The following is a 6,000-nucleotide window of genomic DNA, read 5'->3' as shown; positions in this document are numbered from 1 at the left end:
AGTGAAAATTGGCAGAAATTAAAAAGATGAGCGTTAATCATATGCCTGTATTTCATTAAAGAATTAATTTGTTTCATCTGTCCACAAATACTGTGCGGTGTTACTGTTTGCAATAATTACATTTTTTTTGGCCTTTTTGTTGGAGCTAAAAGTCTTATACAATGCACTGATGCTGCATCTGCACTGCCAGAAATGAAACGAGAACATTACAAACTGGCAACGTCATTTAAAGTTTCTTTCCATCGCCTTTAGTTTTCCACCTCTAACGAGATTTAAAAACTTTTTATGATATACTGCCATTTCTGTTCAGGTTTATTATACTCAAACTGCACATGAAAGCAGAAGGTTTGAACGGCAGCATTCGACTTGTTTGTTTTATTAATGTGCAGGATAATGTTTTGTGCAGAGCTTTGTAACAGGCATCCAATCAGCTGCAGCAACAAGGCTTGTTTTGCTCGTATTCTCAGAGTGTACACGTCTTTGAGTGAAACTATTCAAATTGTGTAATTCATGTAAGTCATGCTGGTGAGCCATATTGATTTATCTACGATTTACCCAACACAATTTTCTCCATCGTTTGTGTTTCCCAGATGTTAATTTAAGACCCTGAATGTTGTGTGGATTACTTCTACTGAGAATATGTAAAAGACTTGACAAAGACTGACTCCTTTTCTTCTCTCTGTACTCGCAAGATGAGGATATGTCTCTGAATGCTTTGTAAAGATAACCAACATAATCTGTGGCTGCTCTGGCTCCCCATGAAGAATCATCCCTTCAAAATAGAGGGTCAATCTTCTGTCCGTGCTTCTCTGTCCAGTGTTGTTAAGGATTGCAGAGTATTAAGAGGGATTCAGCCCACAGAAGGGGCCATGGCATTTACTGATGACAGCTGTGGGCAGAGATGGAAATGGCTCAAATCTCAAACACATGCTGACAGAGAAGCAAAACCAGAAAACTAAAAGTCCCAGACGCTGTGGGTTGACATGCAGCAGTAGAGAAAGGGATAGGGAAAGATTGCATGGCTTTGTGCACATGCAGAGAAAAGTGAGAGCGATTATTGTTCGGAGACCTAAGTAGAAAGAGGGAGTAGTAGTCTGACACCGAAACAACCCTGCGTTTAAATTCATGGGAATAACATCAACATCGAGGCCAATTTGTCTTTTGTGTTCAATCGAACTGAAAAAAAGAAAGACAAATAAGAATAATGACATTTAAAAATTCTGATACAACCATTCAATTAACCGTAATAATCCAATCTTTAATTACGGTCTAGATATCTGCTGTTCATTAACCACTATCTAACTCTAACACTATCTAAGACAAACAGTCACATAATTCTTTATGATAGAAATATGATGCAGACATGCTGTATGTCCACCACATGTTGAGCTCCAACCCAAGGTTAAGAAATGCTCTTTTAGATCTGTGTGTGTGTGGGTGGGATTTCCTGCATGATCTGTCTTCAGTGGTCTCTCCAGCAGAGTGTCTGATAATGAAGCCAAAGGCCAGTAAATGTCAAATGCTGTGGTCTGACTCCCCCTCCTCTTTCTTCACTCAGATCCTCCTCCACTGCAGCGAACTCTGAAGGTTTCATGCTGTAATGTAAAGTAATGCAACGATCACGCCACATCCAACCGGTGCTGCGCGGTGGGAGTGTAATACTGTGACCCACACTGGGATGAAACACCAACCAGTAGCAGTGTCTTAGCCTATCACACTTCGCTGCGGTGGTTAATGCTTATACATCCGTGTTCAGCTCCGCTCAGGTTCATCAGTATTGCCCAGATTATGATTTTCTACTAAATTGAGCTTCATTAGCCTGTGCGTGATGCCTCAGGCACCCCGGCTTTGGTTGAATAGTCAAACAAATTACGTCCTATGTCTTTTCATAAACACTTTTCGTGACCTCGATGGAAAGATCAAGGAAAGATGTGAGGGACAATTACGACTAGCTCTTATCATGGCTGCCTCTTAGATACTTTTGGGTCATTTCACTCAGTTAGGAACCTTCCTAAGCAAAAAAGGCTATTCAGCTGTTCTTTTGTTGTGTCAGTTAAGACTTTGGTGAAATATCTCAAGAACATTGGATAGATTACCATCAAATTTGGTACACACTCTCATCATCCTCTTAATGACTACCTAACCCTAACCAATGATGTCATTCCTGTCAACTTTTGAAATTATGCTAGCGTAGCTAATCCTACTAAACACATACTGAAATTATCTAAAGCCTTTCCCAGAGTGATCGTGCTTAAGTCAGTGTACATTTTTAAAAAGCATCTTAATATGCATTTGTTTTCATTGGAATTTTCCTGAAATAACATGACATTAGATGAGTTTGTAAGTTGCACAAGAGGATAGGTTGTCAAAAACACGACAGGACCATGACTATCCACAACAAATCCTCGGGGTTTGTTATTAAAGGGGGCATAGAAGTGAATCAGTATCAGTGTGGATTAAACAGAACATCTGGCTTAATATTATTATTTTAGATAATTGTCAAAGTACTTGTTTAAATCGCATGAGTCGCACCAGCTGTTTAACTGGATTTGTAGAATATCTAACAAAATTAGGATGAATTAGCTCGCTTTTTGTAACTATCATAACCGTGTAGATATGAGAGCGAGCAGGAATTTAGCCTGAAAGCTGCAGAGGGTTTGTTCCCTGTAGGTCAGCCTGCTAGGGACTCTGCAGCAGTCTTCACACTGCATCCTGCTGGGCAGCCGATCGTCTGTAAACCAGGCCACCGCATTTGGCAGTGGGCTGGAGGGGGGGCAGCCCCAGATTGTGGTGGGTGTGTGCCGGTAGATGCCAGGAATACCGATAAGGAAGGGCTGTTGAACAGTGCGGGGCGGCCTAAAGAGTTACAGTGTCGACCTACATGTCTCATTAGGAACAGAAGAGAGCTGAGAAACAGGAAGAATAACATGACACGAAGGTGCCTCCGCTGCAGTTTGTGACTGACTATACTGCATGAAGCAGCACGTCTGGGTTATAACAGAAGAATCTCTTTCAAATTGAGCCGGCTATTTGTCAGGTTGCAGCATCTACAGCTATACAGCAAGCACAAATATGGCTTCAAATATATCATGTACTTTCTCGACTTTTTCTCCTAGCACAATTTTTATTCTTAACTCCATCATATCCGAGACACATTTTTAATTTGAAAATTCCTTGCTTATTTCATATAATTGAAATTATCTCAGGGAAATGGATGCCAGCCTTTTCATAATGGAAAGCAGACATTCTTCCTCAGGCTTCCTTTGCGTAAGATCCAAAATTCAAGACTGGCGTCTGGAAGCAAGTGCATTGCAACCCCCATCTATCCAGGGTTAATTGACTCTTAGAATCCATTTCCAGTACTCGTATTTCTCTGTTGCCTGAGCCGTATCAATATCACTTCATTATTCCAGCAAACAAAACAACCGTTCCAAACATAACAAACCACATAATAATTTCTGAACCCTCGCTGCTGGTAAGAACTCTGTCTAGACTACAGTGTACAGTGAGGTGCCATCAGTTTCCAAGGGGTGTTCTCCATCTGCTCACCCAGATAAAACATTCAATTTCATTTGTGTTGCAAGTCGAGCCACACTCCCATTCTGCTCTGCCAGTGTGAGAGCTACAAGAAGCAAAGACAAGAGCAAGATGTTGGAAACAAGAGCCCAATGGGAGTTTTACCAGCCTGGCTTGGCTAACCCACTCACCCTATAATTAACTACCTGCATCAAATACACCTCCCAGGCACTAGTAAAGTACAGGCACTGAGGTAAATATTCTGGACAATGTGCACTAATCTTCTGGCAAACAAAAACCGCCAGAGGATAACGAAAAGGAAGAGAAATCATTCAGCCATCTAAGCAGCGCTTCCACAGGAACATTTCTAAGCCACCATAACATTTTTCTGGAAGGTGTCCACATGTAGCAGTTGCCACTGAGATCCCCGGCTGTCCTCTTATGAAAATGTGTCTTTTAATTAAACTAGTTGGTGGGACGCATGAGGCTCAGGGATCGGCGCTGGTGATGATCAATGTTGGCTAAGGTGCAGTGCTGCGGCACAAGAACGAGGGCAGAGCGCCGTTTTCAGACCTCTTTTCCTCAGGCCTCCCTGTTGTCTTTCAGCCCCACTTGCAGGTACATCCATCCGTTTGTGTGTGTGTGTGTGTGTGTGTGTGAGGGGTGATGATGGTAGAGTTTGGTGCACAGACGGTGTGGTTCCCTTTCTACGGCCCATTGTCCTCCATCAGGCACAACGGGATGTTATCAGCCTCAGCCAGGCTCAACCCCCTACAATGCTTCATTACCTGTGTGTGTGTGTGTGTGTGTGTGTGTGTGTGTGAATTCTCATCCTGCAAACAATGCTTCATTACATGTCTCTCCCAGGGCTCCCTTAACATTTCTTCCTGTCTCATTACCCAGTGAGAGTAGTGTTATCTGTTCCAGTCATATTTACCGAGCAGACCTTTGCCTTCTCAGAAGCACACACACACACACACACACACACACACACACACACACACAGCGGTCATGTTTGTTAGCAGCATAATCCTGACATCAGTGCTCGTAATGAATAATTACTTAGTGTTTAATCATTAAGTGTGTGCACACATGAGACCACACCAACATACATACTGTATGTGTGTAATATCTACAATGTATTGTATTGTACATCAATGAAAGTACTTGTTGTTACATCTATAATAATAATTATAATAATGTCTAATTACTCTAAGCTCATAAAAAAAATGTTAAAATATTTTCAAGTTTTTATGTTCTATCATCCTCATTTTAGATGGTCCAAATGTCAAAAAATAGCCCAAGAGAAAAAACACTTAACACCTAAAGGTTGTTTTCTCCAAACACGGTCGATAATCAAATATTCAAATGCATCTAAATACACCACAGTGATTAATATCTTATGGTTTTTGTAAGTGGTAGGAAAAATACAATTGTCATTCATATTTATTTTATACTTCTGAGACAGGTGATGTTTTTTCTCAGCGTTGAGGTCGTGTTTAAAAAATAATGAAAGCCATATTGAAATGAATGTGTATGCACTAGAAATTAAATGAACCAGCTGCAGCTCCAGTGAGTATTTAATATATCATAGCTGAGCTGACAAAATCTCATCGGAGCAGTTTTTACTTATAAAACAATCTTTTAAAATTCTATGCAGTGCAGTCGCAGACACTTATTTATCTGAGAATAGGAACACGTAAACCCTTTTCACTGTTCAGTAAGAGACAAACGAAAGACACCCTCTGTGCAAAAATGCAGCGTGAAACAGAGACTAGTGGAAAACAAGCTAGCATGGAAGTTCAGGCAGTGTTCATCACATATGGTGACAAAAGCGCAGAGAGTCGAGCAGTCAGGTACATGGAGCATGTGCTGATTATACCGTATAACGTGTTAATTAGTGAGCTTTAGAGGTGCTCGTAGGCGGATTTTGTTAAGAAACCAGAACGTTGTACTGGGCTGGAGGCAGAAGTGTCGCAGGCAGTGAAGATGTTTCTGTGATTTGGGTAAAGTGATCCTTTAACTCGTAAGCCTCTTTGCATTTATTAGAAATTACTCTACATCTCCTCTTTCTAATGCCGACACACGGAAGAAACATTAGTCTCTTCAGGAAATGAAGACCTCGGCAGTCAGGTGGTTCAGGCTGGATGCTGTCACGGTCTGCTTTGTTCACATCCAAATATTCAAAGTCAGTCAGTGCGACTGCAGATGAATATGATGGCAGGGCTGGAGGCTGCAGCCCGTCACGTCTAATAAGAATCTGTCAGGTTATCATAGAAAGTCTATTGATCATCCACATCTGGCCCAGTTTCTCTCCTCAGCCCAGATTAAGAATTTCACAGCACGCTCGATGGAAAATGAATCACAAAAACACAGAGAAATAGTGGGACACAGGGAGTTGGGGGAATGTATAATTAGAAGTAATTATTCAGCGTTACGCAATCTGTTTTTTTGAATTATTTCAAGGAAATGTGTCATACTGGT

Source organism: Enoplosus armatus, chromosome 1 (assembly GCF_043641665.1).
Source record: "Enoplosus armatus isolate fEnoArm2 chromosome 1, fEnoArm2.hap1, whole genome shotgun sequence".
Taxonomy (NCBI): Eukaryota; Metazoa; Chordata; class Actinopteri; order Centrarchiformes; family Enoplosidae; genus Enoplosus; species Enoplosus armatus.
This window is presented reverse-complemented; position numbering follows the sequence as displayed.